The sequence below is a fragment of the Melospiza melodia genome, chromosome 2 (genome assembly GCF_035770615.1).
Source record: "Melospiza melodia melodia isolate bMelMel2 chromosome 2, bMelMel2.pri, whole genome shotgun sequence".
Lineage (NCBI taxonomy): Eukaryota > Metazoa > Chordata > Aves > Passeriformes > Passerellidae > Melospiza > Melospiza melodia.
The window spans coordinates 10,030,463-10,046,230 of NC_086195.1; the positions used below are offsets into that span (position 1 = coordinate 10,030,463).

General features: G+C 36.8%; 1 long non-coding RNA gene across 1 annotated transcript in view; it reads left to right on the plus strand.

Annotated features, from left to right (window-relative positions):
* Positions 1 to 375: 375 nt before the first annotated feature.
* The window catches only part of LOC134415067 (uncharacterized), a 29,381-nt gene continuing 13,988 nt past the window's right edge, over positions 376 to 15,768 (plus strand). The window contains exon 1 of the long non-coding RNA XR_010026915.1: positions 376 to 447. This is a non-coding gene — a long non-coding RNA (uncharacterized LOC134415067). The remainder of the gene's footprint in view (positions 448 to 15,768) is intronic.

Consider the following 15,768-nt stretch of genomic DNA (forward strand, 5'->3'; position numbering starts at 1 on the left):
TGCAATCGTGCCCTTTGCTGTTATTGGTCTAAGAAAGGCCAAGTTTGATAAGATTTTTGCCCTACCTCTATTCCCTGGGGAAAAGAAACACTGTCAGGTTAGCCCTGCTCTCATAAGGGGACCTTTTACTCAGCAAGCAGCAAATGATTCACTCCTCTAAACTGGACCTAAGTTCATGACATGTTTTCCCTGAGAGGCTCTGTCTAAACTTTTCCCCAGCAAGAGCAGAAGGCAGAGATTCTCTTTCAGAAACTCTGCATGGTGACAGCTCCCCAGACAGTGCCCTCTTTCCCATGCACCACCCTGGCCTCATGAGTATTCAGTTTCAGCTGCTGTTTCAGCACTCTGCTCAGCATTTCTGCCAGTTATTATTCAGTTCAGTTGAGTTCAGCATTTGTCCTTGATTCACAACTCAGTCTCTTAGGTAGTCTCATAGGATGCCCTTAGGTAAGTGATTTATTGAGTTACTTTATGATAAAATAGGTGTATGTGAATAGATAAAAAGATAAATGTATAGATAGATAGATGTGTATATTGATAGATATGCACCAGCTTGCCTTGTACAGTTCTATAAATACTTAGGGGAAATAGGAGATAATTAAATATACCATCATGTCATGTCTGATATTCCAGGAAAATATTTCAGCCAGGAGCAATCTTCCTAGATCTCTTATTCAAATAAAAATCAACAAATTACAGCAAGCACACTGTCAGAAAAGCTCTTTCCTCTGATATTTTAAGGTGATTCCACATGATGGTAGTCAGGACAATTCCATTAGTGGAGCTAAACATGTTTATGTGTTTAATATATTTTGGGATGTCTGTTCTAGTTGCAATGGGAAAGGCTTGATACCCCATCCAACAGCTGCTAAAAATGCGTTATGAACTCCAGCCTTGAACTTTGGTTGATTTTATGTCCCATGCTACTGTCAGTGTCTGTCCCCTCTTCACTGAGGATTCAATCCTAGCTCAGATCCCCAGCTCCTGGTTGGATAATTGTGTGAAATTACTGCTCAGGAAGGTGGTGGAGAGGCAATATATCTAAAATGCCATTCTGTCTGAGAACGGCTTGGCCTGAAGCTGGAACTGAGAAGAGAACAATTCTAAAAGGGAGGCCTCATCTTTTTCATGGGATGCCTGAATGCAGTGTTTGACAGCACAGAGAAAGGGAGCGAGGCTGGGTTGGCAGAACAAGTTGTGTTGTTATTTAGGGGGAAGCTGCAGCACTCATTATTCACTTAGGAACAAACTATTTCAAATACTCTGGGAAAAACTGCAGGTTTTCTTCCATTCTTTGTCTGTATAAAACAGGCCAAACACAAACACACTAAAGGGAATAGAGTCTGCACTCTTCAGTTAAAACACTGAATGCTTTTTGGTGTTTTATTTCAACAAGTTTTATCCATTATTAGTAAATTTCTTTCAATTCTTCATTGGCTTCTTTCTGTTGACTTGCAGAACAATTCTTCAAAGTTCAGTTGCACAAAGAGAACCTGTTCCACCGCTTTTAGGGTCAGGATGAAATAATCTGAGCAGCAGGAGCAGTGGCAGTTCAATTAGCAACACTGGCAGCTTCTGTGGAATGGAAACACTGCTGGAGCCAAAGAGCTCGCTGGCACTGAAATGTCTCTCGTGAGGGGGAAGTGGAGAGTCCTTGGTACAGTTCTGCAGATTAGTGTGACAGACAACAAAATGAGTGACCAAGTTGGGAAGCTGTAAACACAGTACAAAGCTTTTCCAGGCCATGGTTCTGTGCTGAAAGAATCTTTCTCAACAGGAACAGCAAGAGTTTGTTAAGCAATGTAGGTACCATTTGCTGCTTTCAGTACATTCATTAAAGAAACTCTGCCTTTTTGTTAGCTTTTCAGATTAGTTTTTCTTTTAAAACTGTGTTCCTGTAGATGTGCCCTTATTTTTTTGTTTTGTTTTATTTTCCTTTTCATGAGTTGCAGAATTTCTTGGTTTGCTTTGTTCTATTGTTGTTCCCCTCATTGCTGTAGGAATGAACCGAATTTCTGGAGCAACTTCTCAGTAGCACATCTTCAGAGATTTTACTTGAGGAGTAAATTAATTTTCAAAATATCTTTTCATTTTGAGGAAATGCAGTTATGAACACTGGTCTCATGAAATAGAATTTATGTGCAGTAATCTGCATAAATACTCCCAAACTGTATCTATTCCATAATTAATATGTTGACATTTTAGGAGGAAGGGAGGACTATCTGTAAAGTCACAGTCAGTGAAAACAATTAAGTTCTATTCCCAGCTCCTACTCCTGATTCTCATTGTGATCTTAATCTTTTTGCCTCTAATTTTTAAGTGAATGATTAAATATTTTTTTTAATTCTCTATTGTTGGATGTTAATGGCCCTATTTTGTTGTTGTTGCTGTTGTTGTCTGCTCAGTATAGCTCTCAGTGACAATGAAGAGTTTCAAAACATTATTGTTCCTTTGGAAGGGATGAATTCACATTAAAAATAATTTCCTTCAGGTCCTCTTCTGAATTCTGTGCTCAGTTCTGAAACAAAGATCTAAATGTGGGCTGCAGCAGTATGATTTTGAATAGGAATTCCATCTTTGAATAGACATTCAAAGGTTGTGTCCCTTGGGTCCATAGGAAGGAGCTGTTGGTAGGAAACTGGAATGCACAAAGTAGTTGCTCTGGAACAGTGAGGAGTGTTAATTGTTGGCAAGCTGAGACCTTCAAAGCATTCAATAAAACTTCTTTACAAATTCTAATTAGTCTTCTTTGATTTAGTTGACGAATTTCACCTTTCAGCAATAGATCCAAATCTGCCAGTTAAGTTACCAAATAAATCATGATGTTCATCTGTTTGTTAAAATATTATCTAAGACAATGAAAAAATATTTGAGAGAGAGCAGTGGGCTTTTTTTTTTTTTTAGTAAGACTAATAAATGGGATAAGAGCTAGGTAGAAACTGGAGATCCAGAGATAATATTTACTGTAGAAATTCAGTTGTACAAGTAAAAGTGCATTTGTTTCTGAAAATTACTTACAGAGAAGATTTTTTTATACCTCACTGTGAGCTGGAACACAAAATACAGTACAAAGTACAGAATTGTATTATGATTGATTTTTTTCCATACAGGATATCACTTAACAATTTTACAGTTCAAAGCTGCTGGAATAAAATATCTACATTTAGCAAAAAGAAACTTCAGCTACGTAAATGTCCAGAAGTATTTTCAAAAATTATTGAAGTTCCTCAGGGAAATATATTTTTTAATTGTGGATATTTTTCATCCTTCTGTTGATGTCTGCTTTACTGTACTTGATGGACTTTTGGGCTGTTATGAGTTTTCAGAAAAACTAGAAGAAAATGAAGATTCCTTTCCCCTGCAAGAGGTTTTGTTTGTTCTTTGTAATCACAGGACTAAAGCACCTGGAGTTTTTGAGATGATCAATACTTTGAAAACTCTGTGCTGTTTTATCACCTGTGCTGAGACTCATGAAAAATTAACACTTTTTATCAGCACCTGAACCAAATCAATAGTTAAGGTAATTAATTCTTGCTACTTGACAGATCAGTTTATTGCATAGGTGAAATTTGGGGATTACATGGGGTTATAAGGACTTATTCTGGGTGAGCTGAGAATTGCAGGTAATAAGAGTGCTTGTGTGAAAGGGATTCAGATTGCACTTGTGCTCTGGGATGGATTGAGCTGGGAAATCCAGAGGGTTCCATGTGACTTAATTCACTTTGAGAGGGCAGAGCTTTCACAAACAGATCCTATTTGTGATATGTAAAAAAATATTTTTACAGAAAAATAGTTATCAAGGAAATAATACTCCAACCATTAAAATAATGCGATTAGGAGAAATTTTTGTAGCTAAACATTGGGTCCTATAGGCAGGAATTTTGAGGTTGGGCCCTGCTTTTAGACTTGATGTTTTATTTCTTCCTCTAGAGAATGGTGATATGAAAACTTCTTGTCACACATTTCAGTAACAGATCAGAGCTCTGCTCAGCACTTAGTACTGTAAGGCTTTCATCTCTGTTAGGTCTTACAGGCATTATTAACATAACACTTGGTTTTAGCTGTCTTTCTTACCCTTGAAGGAGATCAAATGGTTTGCTATGTGCCTATCACTTACAAAGAGCTATTTTGAAAGTAAACTTGAGTGTGGGAAATTCTGCCTCATGTTCTGAAGAGCACATCCCAGCAGCTTTGCTCAAGAGATGTCGGAAGCCAGGACATTCCTCTGGCTGCCCTGGAGGACTCCAGACCCTGGCAGGGGGCTCAGAGACCTTGGCATGGAGTCAAAGACACCTGTGCCTTCGACTTTAACCCATGGAAACAATTACCAACTTTGTGTGAGGAGTTACAAGCCACAAGGGTTTGAGTAGAATGCTAGTGAATTTATCACAGGGTGAAAATGCAGAATTTTGGCGTTTTAGAATGAGGGTTCAAGAGGCAAGATGGAGGAATCTGCGTGTGTCCTGTCTTTCTTCTTCTTCTTTTGTCCTCCATCTTCTGCTGGGATGGTGACACTTTTGGATTGGTTCAGAGACAAAACTGTCTAACATAGGTGATAGGTATTGGAAAATTATTGTAAATAAAGTACACGTAGATTTTAGTATAAAAAGATAACGCCACACTGAAGGCAGTCTGCGTGCCTCAACCCAACCTTCTGGACAGATCTCAGCAGGTCAGAGAAAGAATGTATTAAATAAGAGAAAATAAACAACCTTGAAAAGCAGAACCAACGAATCTTGACTTCTTCTTCAGTCGTGGAACTACAAAAAAAGACTCTTTAATGCCTTGGGAGCCATTCCAGCAACACAAAACCTGAGAAAGAGACACCTTAAAGTCCTCAAAATGAAGGGCAGATATTCCCACAGTACTGGGGAATCCTACATACAAACACAACATAGCCAGATACCTACATCATATTACCATTACATACACTGTCTCCAGCCTGCAGTAGGAGTTCAGTGGTGTTTATTTTAATTGTTGTCTTACTTTTGTTTTATTTAGTCTTTTAGGACCAGAGAAAGGGATGTAGTGACAGCACTGTCCTTGTACAAAACTATGAATTTATATGTGATCTGAAGCAATGATCATGATAGTGATAGTAAAAAAAATCCTTATGTACTAAAAATTGGTGACAGAGGCAAGAAAGGACTTTTTGTGTCAAGAATCAGTGAAGGGAAAAAAGATGCAAGAAATAGCAAACCAAATGGCAAAGCTGAGGTTTTAATACACCAATGAGATCTCTGACTTGACTTAAAAGCTCAAGAGCAGCACAGAGCCAGTGGCTGCTTAATTATAAGAGGGCTTTTAAGGTAAAGGCAAGAGGGAATTACATTAGCAGACTCATTCCTTTTAAATGCATGAGCAGAGGATGTTATGGTGAGGTGCACATGTGGTGCACATCTAAGCAGTCTGTAGTCTTTTAGGATAGTTCTCATAATTTTAAAATACTTTGCCTATCTTCCACTTAAGAATTTTCTTGTGTAGACAAAGAAAACTCCTTTTCTTCACTGACAAAGATAAATCACTTTCATCATGCAAGGATACTGCAATTTGTTTTTAATGTATAAATACCCCTTAAGTTTAATTTCTCTGCACACAAGGAACATTTCTAGGCAGTCAGGGCAGCATGGGATGCATTTCAGTAGACTTGGGATCTATTCTAAGTACTGCCAGAGGCTTGTTAAATGACTTTAGGGAAATCACCTTGCAGTCATTCTTCTTATGTTTAAAGCTGTGACTGAGACATTCTGTGTGATGCAAGTAATGTCATATTAACGCACACCCTTGTCCAATCAGGGTGAAAAAATTCAGTTTTGAATATATTTTATAAGCATGTTTTCTGTCTTAAAAGGCAATTTTAATACTGTCAGAGCAAAAAGTTAAGACTTTCTAAGAAAAATGACTGAACATGACCCCGCATGATACATTAACAAATATGCACCTTCATTACTTTATCATTAATATAAGAAAAAAGTTGTTTTTATGATACAATGCTTATTATATTTTACAGGTCTTACATTTTAAAAATGCTAAAAAATATTAATTATGCCCAATTAAAAATTGATTAATTGCTAATGACCACAAAGATGAAGAATTATATTCTTCAAAGAAAACCTTTAATAGCTGGTTTATTTTAATTGTTTTATAAGCTATGGAATGTATTTCTAGAGAAAAAAGATGCTGACAATAACCAATAAGTACAGAAAAGACTATTTACTATATAGGAGTAAAGTATAAAAAATATCATAATTTTAGCAAGCAGTAAACTTCAATCCAGATTTAGAAATTATCAGAAGGTCACAGTGAAAGTGAAAAAGAAAGGATTGAGCTGTGTTTAATTTTAAAGGTATTTTTCATAGGTGAACATTATTAGTTCTCTTCGATGCTTCCATTATTTTTCATTGCTATATAATTTCTTCCTGCAATTTCTATTTCCCCTAATGATTACAAAGGTGTTTGTGTTTCAGTTAGATGAAGCAGTCTGTATATCCCTGTTTCTCACACTTAGAGAAGGACACTCACACTTAGTCAGGGACGCCTATTTGTGTCAGCAGGGCTCAGGTACTTTTTGTGCTAAGGAAGGCACTGAAAGTAAAAACCCACTGTGATCCCTAATGGTACTCTAATAATTATTAAAGAGTTGCACTAGGAAATCAAGTAATTATTGACTTGTTTTGTCAAAAGTACGGAAAAGATGGCAGTGATGTCAAGTGGATGCAAAAGGAAATACTCTATTGACAGATTTTTGAGGAAGTTGCACTTAATTATGATTGTGCTGCACAAACAAAGGATTTCAGGGTTTCAGGCAAAGATTTTCAAAACCAGACATGTGACTCATCATACCTTAATAAAAAAATTACTGCTAATCTTGGAATAATAGTTGCTAATACAGCTAGTGAAGAATCTTGGTTATATGAAGCCATAGATTTTTGACTCAAATCCATTTGAAAATGCCTGCGCTCTATTTACAATAATCCAGTAATCTTTATTCACTTTAGTTCCTTATTCTCCCACAACTCCTTATTTCTGGAAGGATTCCAACAGTTAAAATAATACTACAGATTTATTTAAAACCCATTTTCCAAAATGTGATGCAGTAATAGAAGGAATTTAATGAGGACCATCATTATGTGTTCAATTGAAAGCTTTCTCACTGATCTTGTGGCAAAAAAAAGAATCTTCTCCTCATTACTGGTGTCTTTCTGACTCAGCCAGGCTTTCATGTAAAAATAACACTAAGCTCACAAACTTGTGGTGGAATGGCAGCTATATTAAACACAGCTTTATTACCACTTACCAGTTATTTTTAGAAACCACATTTCAGCTTTTAACTTGAGTGGCAGAGTAGCAAAGAGAAAAAATTGTTCATAGCTGGAATTTCTCTGAGGACACAGAGAAGTACCAACACTTAGGGGAGATGGAAACAAAGGCTTCAAATGACAGCTAGTGTTAACCAAGCGGTATATAACACATCTCTATTGATTTTTTGGCTGAATCTTGTAAATTTGGCATTATTTTAATTTTTTAAGTACTGATCAAGAAATTTCTTGATGTAAAAAGTTGCAAAAACTCTGTCAATTACTGAGGATCATGACGGCTCAGAACAGTGATAGATGTGCTTGCCACTGCACACTCTTGAGTATGTGGGGGTTTTAAAAAAAAAATATATATATTTTTTAAATATATATTTTTAATGAAAATTTTTAATCTTGCTTCATCCAAAGTGCTATGGTATTGTACACAGAGACTTTGCTATGCCCTGTTAGACACAGCAAAAATCAAAGGAATCCCATGTTAAGGAATCCTATGGAAACACTTCTATTACTTTCCAATCCTAAGAGCTTTTCAGGATGCCATCAAGTTAACTCCCTGAGAAAAGGAAAAGTCAAGAAAGGAAGACTCTAAATATTTACAGGTATCTAATGGAGAAGTATAGTTGTTGCTGTTATGAGGAAAAATAGAAGAGGGTGCTTTGTCTGGCAGGGATGAAAATACTGCAAGTACTACTATGGAGAAATAAAATAAATAAATAATTTATTAAATAAAAATAAAAATACTATGGAGAAATAAAATAAATAAATAATTTATTAAATAAAAATAAAAATATTAGATGTTCTCTAGATTGCAGAGAAAGAACCTTGTGAATCTTCCATCAGTCAGTACAGTTGGTGATATAAATCAGCATGTTCTAAACCAAAATACTGAAGACTGAATTAATTAATAAACTCTATTCTTTGTCATGTTCATGGTTTACTCAATATAAGGCTGTTTGAAAATTTAACTCGTAATTTTTTCTCTCTCTGTTAAAAAAAGGTATGACTTTTTCTTTAACAGGAATATTTTAAATTTCCTAGCTCATATATCTAGAATTCATTTGAGTTTTTTGTGCTTAATGTTTTGTTCCTAACTTAGATTTTAATTTAGAGTACAGGCTGTCTATCCAAAGTTTTTCTGAGCTCCTACAAATGTTAGTAACATAGTTTGAATATTTTCTGAAGAAAATGTTACTATTGGTTTGGTGCTTAACGATGGACTTGGAGACCTGAACAAAGGCAAGATTGTTAAATTATCTCAAAGAAATAAACTAATTTGAATGTTGCACTAATCATCATGTTGGTATACTAGCAATCAGGAACTAAAAAATAAACCCAGACACACTCATTCTTGAGAAAATTACTATAAGGATGAAAAAATAGTAGCTACTGTGCAGCAATAATTCTGGTTAATCAATAGGAATTTAATTATAGTACTGTAATTTAAGAATCTGACTGACTCAAATGTTGCCATTTAAAAAAAATAGATTAAAAAACAGCACAGAAATTGTCCATTGCTGTTATCTATTGTTGATGTAAATTTGGATTGAGTTTAGGATGATATATTGGCTGGTTAAGGGAGTTTGATAGAGCAAACAAATATTAACCCCTGCCTCTCCTCCATTTTCCTTCTTAGAGATTAAATATTGTATAATGTAAAGACAAGTTTAAACCCCCAAATGTCCCAGTGCAATGCTGTCACAATAGCAGGGATGACTCTCACAGTCACCTGTTTTGTGAACAGCCCCAAACAGCCCCCAAGGCACAGCTCCTTCCTTTTATTTTTCCTAGACTTGATTTTCCTATTTTAGTGTAACCCAATACAGCACTCAAACATTTCAGACATCTTCTGTCATTCTCACCCTCAGCTGTTTAGACAAGACTTCTTATCAAATTTCCTTCCTGACACAGATCCTTATCTTAATTGATAGCATGTTTTCTCATACACCACATCCCCACGGGTTGTGATTACTTTTCTTGGCTGACAGGTATGTCAAAAAGGAGCTGAGTCTGGAGTGTGAAAGAGACAGATGTGTTTGGAGCAGCACAGCAAGAAGAAGTAAAGCAGGTGACATTCTGTAGACAGAAGACACTTGTGGAATAGGGAGTTGAAGTGAAGGAGAAGCTGAATGGCATTAAAACTGGTGCTGTCATCTCAGAGCACATGAAGATGGAAGAGAGCAGCCTGACTTGGTTTCCTGTTCATGCCAGTTAAAGCAGCAGGCAACAAAATTAACAGCTGACTTTCTTCATTTGTCTAAATGCAAAATTCAGAATTACATTCCTCACACAAAGTTCCCTGGGACATACTTCAGAACAGTTGGACATCTGCATCAAAAACCCCTTTACCAAGAGTGAAACTTTTGTGGTTAGGCTAATGAAGAAGAATTAGACATCAGAGATCAGTTTGAAGGCTTGCTGCCTTTAAACTGGAGAATATCAAACCCCAGTTTATGTTGGTTTACAATGAAGGACATGTTAAGAAAGAAATGCAAAATGGGGGGCCCAGTTTTCAAGAGCATGTGTGAGCTTAATTTTTATGGGAGTTATGAGCATGTAGAAATGAAAACCTTGATGCCTGTAGATCCAGTGTCAACAGTTTCTAGCTTAGACACTTTTATTCATCCTTAGGAACCTATTCCAAATGAGACTGCTAGGGCTAAGGACTCAGATTTGTTGGAGTTTTTAAACTTAAATCCCTTTAAGACCTTATATACTCATCTAAAAATGTCAACAATATTTCATGTCAGTATTGACTCGAAAACTGAATTGGCTTCTCATATGGAACAGAGAGAGCCTTTATGTAAGAGATCAGCTGAACTTGATTTTGTGATGTCTTGGTGACTGATGATGTCTGGGCAGGCCTTCCTGAACACGTGGGTCGGCCTGGATGACCCCTCAAGGCCTAACCTCAGCCATTTGTGATTCAGAGAGACATTTGAAAGGATTTAAACCATGGTGGCAAGGAGAGGTATCCATTCTCTGTCTGGGTCAGTGTTTAGGCCCTGTTGTTGCAGACATCCCAGGAAGATCACTGAATTCAGCGCTTGTCTCCCTGGGACAAAAGGAGTTCTCAGAAATAATTCTTGGCCTGAGCTTAACATGTTGAGGCCAAAAATTGTGAACCAGGAAATTGCTTCATTTCTGTTAATTTTAAGTAAGTTCTTGGGAATTCTTGTGGATATATTCAAAGATATAAAAAAAATAGGCATGTAAACCAGATGTCCCAAAGAATTATTTTTTTCTACTAAGTAGTCAATGCTCGGATGTAATTATGGTTACCAAATAGCTGAAGATAAGCAGGGAGGAAGATATATACTTTTTTTTTCTCTCATAAGGGAAAATGACAGAACAAAAACATTTTACAAAACTTTTCATTCCTGGTTACATAAGTTGCCTGAAATTTAAAAGACTCAGGAACTAATTCATTTTCTGTACTTCTTCACTTTTTAAATTGGAAATCTCTGTGCTAATATAAGCAGTTTTGAAACTGTATAAGAGCAGTAATTCAAGAGTAGCTAAAAGATATATTACAGTGAGACTATAATTAAAATTTAACAATAAATGCCACTCCCAAAAAATTTTCATCGTTTTGCATCAGAACTAACAGAATGACCTGAAATTCCATTTCACGCTCACTATGTCATATTTCAAGAGTAGTCTCAACATCTGCCAAAACTTTCATAAAATGAGACCCTTTGATCAGAGTGCTTACACATTCTCTGCACTTTGTATAAGTTAAGCTATATATATATTTATTATATGTAAACACCATATGAAAAGTCATGCTAAATACCACTATTACCATGGGTTTTTTGTAGCAGGAGAGTTTTAATAAACAAAAGAGTTACATTTAAATGTGCTAGGCCAGACCCAGCAACCTACAGAGTACGTAGGATTCATAGCACCACCATATATGGGCCAGTGATTTCTCTGCTATTGATTCTCCCAGGTATTATTGAATAAAAATCACCAACTACTTGTGTGTTGAGAGCCTGCACAAGAAGTCTCTGAGTTTCTCAAACCTGTTTGAGAAACTGTTTGTAGGGGTGGCTATTGGAAATAATCAGCCAGGCAAAGCAGAGAGGAGAAATAAGGAAGCACAGAAAAACCTGTAAAAAAGGGACACATTTTATGGAGAAGAAGAGTATTGAAATGATGTCCAGGAGCTTACAGGCTGTGCAAGTCAGAAAAATAAGGTACACCAGACCCTGCTCCTGTGACCTGAATATAAAATATTTCTCGCTTTTCCTAGGTTTTCTCCTCAAATGCTGTCCTCTAATACATGACATTTTGTTCTTGAGAAATGCAATGAAAAGAAATTGTATGTAATAGTATCAGAAACCATTTAATCCTAATAAAAATCTAGACTAATCCTTGAAATTCTTCACTCTTTTGCTTTTTAGGAAGCCTTTTTCCATCTGCATCAAGCATCAATGTAGATGTTCACATTATTAGGTACAAAATATTAATTCAATTCATTTTCCTGAATAGTCTTGCCATGACTGCCATTTTTCCTGTTTCAGAAAGAATCTGGTTGAGGATGGTTCTTTTTGTGATGTATCACATAATGTCAGGCATCTTCAACAGGCATCAACACTGTGGGGGATTAAATTAGTGGAGATATGTTCATGTAGTTTGAGGATCTGTGGTAGTGTCAGCCCTCCCTTTGACATCAGTGTCAGAGCAAACCTGACCTTAGAGGACAAAAAAAATTGTTCTGAGGCTCAGTGTTAGCAATAATGCCACTTCTCTCCATCAGAGCAGCCTGCACCTCTGCATAATGAGTTCATAAAGACACAGCAGCCTGGTTAATCACAGCCAGTGTCAGTGCTGGCATTTGACTCAATCATGTAGATCCCCAAAAGATTAGTGCCTGTTTTGTTCATGGCAGGATTTCAAAGCACAGACAGCTCTATAAATATTCCCACAGAGATGAACTGTCTTAACAGCCTGCTGTGCAATTTCAGGTGGTGCAGGATGAAGTCACAGCACTTGAAACAAGCTACCAAAAGCAGGAATTGTGAGGGGGGAATAAGGAAAATTATTTCAGGAGAAATCCAAGATTTGCAATGTTAACAGTAAACCCAAAGGGGCAGGAAAGATGATCTTTGCAAAAGGATGGATTGAACCAGCACGTTGGAATTTTATGGGGAGAGCCAATTGTGACACATTCTTCTACTCAGAGCCAAGCCTAAAATTCCTACACCTGTTTATTTTCCTTTTCAAATGCCTCCCTCAAAGACTTTGAGTTCTTCAACAGGTAGACACAGAGAGCAGATAGTTGTTTTCTCTTTCTGTATGAAACAGCATTGTTTTATTGGGATGCAAACAAATAATTTCAGCGTGATTACGTGCTAGAGCACACAGACATCTATTCACCCAGTGACCTTTTAACACCAATCTTTCAGTGCTGCATCAATTGTTTGTCAGCATTTTAAAAGTGTCAGAAGTCCGCATAACCAGTAAAGAAAATTGTAAATGTAGGAATGTGAACTCTTCAAACATTTGATTGACTTTCTTAGAAGGGAAAAGATGAATAGTAAAAAAAGAAAAAAATCTTGTAATCTGTGGACTTCTTGCATTTTCAAAGTATTTATTTCCTCTAAATTTTTCACTGTTTTCCTGGATACATTTCTACTTCAAAGTAATTTATAGAACTAGTGTTTATATGCATTTTTTTTCGTATAGGAACTACAAAACAAAAGAATACACATATAAACACAGATAAGTGTGACTGCCAATACATATCTAGGTCAGTAATTACTATTCTTTTGAAGTCCATTTTCATATATTTTGTGAACATCACAGACTACTAAATTGCCACAGTAATAGCTGAAAAATTTTCATCCACGTCATCCTTTTTTTGTTTTCTCATGCGTAGTTTCCAAAAGAAAATAATTTTGAATCAAGATATACAATATAATAAAATTAAAAATAGAACAAACGCAAACAGAATATCTTTGAGATTCAATAAATTTCCTAATTAACATTTTCTACTTATGATATAGATTTTTTTTTTCAAAATGTTGGTTTTGTTAATGTGGTCCAGAATTGAATGAAAAGAAAGTATAAAAAATACATTTATTTGAAGATATCAATGAAGAGCATCTGCACCATGTAGTCACACTGGGACTCTACTTTCAGTGTACAAACTGTTGTAGTAGGGGAAGTAGTATAGTGACATTTTTTGCATCCAACTTTGATAATTTTATTATTTTGTACATACAAATGTTTTGCATATGCCACTGTTAATTTTTCTTTAGTTTTTCGCATTTTAATCCTTTGAAATTACATAAATCCTGAGTTTGGTGCTGACCACTTCTTCAAGGAAGAAACATTTAAAATGCAAAGACAGTATCATAGAACCCAGTGAAAGCAGAAATTTATGTAAGCACTATATGCTTTCTAACAGACTCTTGGGAGGATTTTTTTTATCTGGATAAACACAATAAATATATCAGTATGAACATTTGCTGAGAGACCTCCACAAATCCCAGAACTCTTTGTCTTCTGCTTTCTACTGTTCTTTCCTGGCCTTTATGGCCAGAATATAATGATATTTCTGTCTAGACAGGAGGCAGTCACAGAACCACTACAGGGAACAGAACTCAAACATGTCAGGCACTCTCAGGGGGTCCAAGAAAAAGGAAAAACCCAAAACTCTAGTGACTGAATAAAACACAGAAACCTACCAAGTCCTCTCAAACTGTTGTATATAACTGTTACTTATTGAACTTTAAGACACAGAAAGCAGTGAGAAACATCATTATGAGAAGCTTCAAAAGCACAACAAACTCATGGACACTTTCTGCCTAATTAACTCATAACTCATAAAATTATGAAACAGTTTGGTTTGGAAAGAACCTTAAAGATCATCTGGTTCCAACAGCCCCTGTCTTGTACATGTTAGGGACACCTCCCACTAGATCAGGTTGCTCAGAGCTCCATCCAGCCTGGCTTTGGACATTTCCAGGGGCATCCACAGCTTCTCTGGGCAGCCTGAGCCAGCAGTTCAACATCCTCTCAGTAAAGAATTTCTTCCCCACATCTGCTCTAAACATAACTTTTTTTCAGTTTAAAGCAAATCCCTCTTATCTACCCACGACATGCCCTTGTCAGAAGTCCCACTCAGCTTTCCTGTGTGGCCCCTTTCATTACTGGAATGCTGCTCTAAGGTCTCTCCAGAGCCTTCTCTTCTCCAGGCTGAACCAACCCATCTCTCTCAGCCTGTCCTTACAGGGGAGCTGCTCTGGTCCTCTCATCATCCTTGTGGCCTCCTATGGACTCATTCCAAAAGATCCACAACCTTTTTCTGTATTGGAGGCCCCAGGGCTGGGTGCAGCACTCCAGGTGGGGTCTCACAAGGGCAGAGCGGGTGGGGAAAATCACCTTCCTCAAACAGTTTACAGTGTCATGGGGAAGCCTTAAGAAAATGGAAAATGTGAATGTCCCCATAGACTTTTTCCTGTCTGAGAGAGAATACAATGGCTTCATAATACATCTCATGAACTAGATGTGTTTAATTTTTTTGTTTTGGGTCATACGAGAAATAAAACTTTAAAATATGCTAGCAGATGAAATTGAGATATTTTCTTAGAATGTAGCAAGGAAGAAATACAGTACATATTCACAGGATTCTCCCCAGAAAGATTTCAGCTAATTTGCTCTTCATTCTGTTGAACAAAGAGAAAAAAATCACAACTAATATTGCAGCTCATGTGAATATAATACCAATATGCAGTGATTTCAAAGTGTTTATGCTCAAGTGGCTATGATATGAATTGGACTTGCATGAACATTCTGAGGTCTGCTTATTTTAATGATAATGAGAAGATTTTCCTTTATCCTAAAGAAGCACTGTGGTTCAATGGTGCATGTGCCTTGGTTTTGATCTTCACAATCTTGAAGCTGTCATTGGTGGTGGCAGCAGGAGCTCAGCCGTGGCCCAGACTTCTCCCTTTCTGCATCCCAGTCTCCCAGAGCAGCAGAAACCCAAATCCCCCCTGGCATGTCAGCCACTTGATTTGTCAGACAGCAGAGCCCTCTTTCTCTGGACATGAGGGGCAGAACTTTCCCTTATGTCCTGTCCCTAATTTGAGTGCTTCTGGAATGGCAGTTGGAATGCAACTGAGTGGTTTTGCAAAACAGAAATCCATCACAAACTTTTAGTGAAGGCCAAGCACAGAAGACTCAGTTCCTGCACCTATAGTTAGTTGTTTTACTGTCCTGTAAAGAATTGTGTCAGATATCTACTACTATAATCAGATTATTGTAATAAGAAGAAAAGAAATTAAAAAAGGGCAGATTTCTGTTCATTTTTCAGGAAAGTGATTTGCTTTCCACTGCTGACCCTATTCAGATTTATGATACCAGACTATATCTTTCCCCTCCCCTCATATTGCTTTACACAGGAGGGTTTCTATAGCTGGAAACTGTACATTGCAATTTGGTG